The sequence below is a fragment of the Arachis duranensis genome, chromosome 6 (genome assembly GCF_000817695.3).
Source record: "Arachis duranensis cultivar V14167 chromosome 6, aradu.V14167.gnm2.J7QH, whole genome shotgun sequence".
In the NCBI taxonomy this organism is placed as follows: domain Eukaryota; kingdom Viridiplantae; phylum Streptophyta; class Magnoliopsida; order Fabales; family Fabaceae; genus Arachis; species Arachis duranensis.
Genome location: NC_029777.3, coordinates 92,318,218 through 92,320,458, shown reverse-complemented (window position 1 = coordinate 92,320,458; position 2,241 = coordinate 92,318,218).

Genomic DNA, 2,241 nt, shown 5'->3' with positions numbered 1-2,241 from the left:
CAAAGAAGAGCAAGCTTCTACACAGTAGTAGGAAACACCTTGTACAGACGTGGATACTCACAACCACTCCTCAAATGCATCAACAAGGATGAAGCTGAAGAAGTCATGGCAGAAGCACACGAGGGGGTTTGCGGGACCACATCGAAGGCCGAGTTCTAGCCACCAAAATACTACGAACAGGATACTACTGGCCAACAATCAAGAAAGACTGCATTTCAAAAGTCAAAACATGCAATAACTGCCAAAAGCACGCCACAATCTCAGAAATCCCAGCCGAGAAACTCCACACTGTAGAGGTAAGTTGGCCTTTTGATAGGTGGGGACTGGATATCCTCGGACCTTTTCCAAAAGCGCTAGGACAGGTAAAATTCTTTTTGGTATCAATAGACTATTTCTCTAAGTGGATAGAAGTACAACCACTAGCGCACATAACGGCAGACAAGGTGAGATCTTTCCTATGGAAAAATATTATATGTAGGTATGGCATACCAAGAGAAATAATCTCTAATAATGGGAGACAGTTCACAAATCATAAACTCACTTCTTTTTTAACCAATTTTAACATCAAACATCATTTCAGCTCATTTGAGCACCCGTAAACAAACAGACAAGTTGAGTCTGTTAACAGAATTATCTTGCAGGGCCTAAAGAAAAAGCTCGAAGAAGCCAAAGGCGAGTGGGCCGATCTCATCCCAGAAATTTTGTGGAGTTACAACACCACAACTCAATCTGCCACTGGAGAAACTCCCTTCAAATTAGTATATGGCGCAAAGGCACTAATCCCAATAGAGATCAGCATCCTGACGTTAAAGGCTGAGTTATACAATCAACAAAATAACATGCAAGCTAGAACAGCCGAGCTAGACATCATAGAAGAAGAAAGAGACATTGCAGCCATAAAACAATGAGCTACGAAAAAATTCATAGAAGGCAGACACAACAAAAAGGTCGTTCAAAGGTCTTTCAACAAGGGAGACCTCGTCCTAAGACGAACAGAAGAAGCGCGGAAACCCCGAGCACATGGAAAACTAGCAGCAAACTGGGAGGGGCCACTCCGAGTAGTCAAGAACCTTGGCAAGGGGGCTTACAAATTAGAAACCCTTAAAGGGGATCAAGTTCCAGGAACATGGAATGTAACCTCCTTAAGAAAATATCAGTCATAAGAATGTACGGTATTCTGCAGATGAAGGTACTCTTTTTCCCCTTCGAAGGTTTTTTCCCAAAAAACATTGGGTTTTACTCGAAGAGGCTTTTAACGAGGCCAAACGCCACAAATTATTGTATACAAATTACTATACGAAAGTCAATACTATTTCAAATAATCCACGATCTATGTTATCATAGTTATGGTAACTAACATATCTTATAAAAACAGCCAAAATACCAGTATGCAAAATAAACCGAACTTCATACTCAAAAACTAACAAACGTGAGCATCTTGCTTAGAAATACCCAAAATAACTACAAGTTAAAGAGTCAAAATACATATCCAGGGCAAAAAAAATCCAAACACAAACTTAGAGAACAAATTCATAAAACAAAGGTTATTCATCCTTGTCACCAATGCTAGAGCTATCGCTCTCCTTATCCCCAATAGCTTCATCATCCACAAGTTCGTCGTTAGCAACCACCTTCACCCTGACTTGAGAAACAGCCCGTTCAAAGCCTTGAGAAAAAGCTTCATAAATTTTACCCTCCAATTCCTTAACTCGTGCAGAAAGATGTTCATTTTCAGACTCCAAAGTCTTCACGCGTTCAGAAAATGAAACATGGAGACGCCTCTCCTCAGCAAGCTCCAACTCTTTCTGTTCCACAGAAGAGGATAATTCAGAAATCTTCTTCTCTTTCTCTTGAACTATCCCAGACAACTCCTCAAGACGCAAGGCCTCTTTCTCTTCCCGCCCCAAAGCAATCTCTTGTGCCCTACCAATGGCCATAATGCAAGCATCGATCACCTACAAGAAAAAGAATCAATGACAACATCGCAGAAGAATACATATAACACCACAATAATTAAATAAATATACCTGCAAAAACCGACTAACACCAGCTTGGCCGACTTCATCGATCATTTATATATCATTTGGAAAGCAACAGAGCTCGTCGGTCATAGTGCTAAAAGGATAAAGCTTCGCCCACAGAGACCTAGAATGCTCGTTTTCATCATACCCGTGAAGCCTTTTTTGTGGCTCGTACGCGGACTCAACCATTTGCAGTATCATCGAAGAATCCCCCTTACCC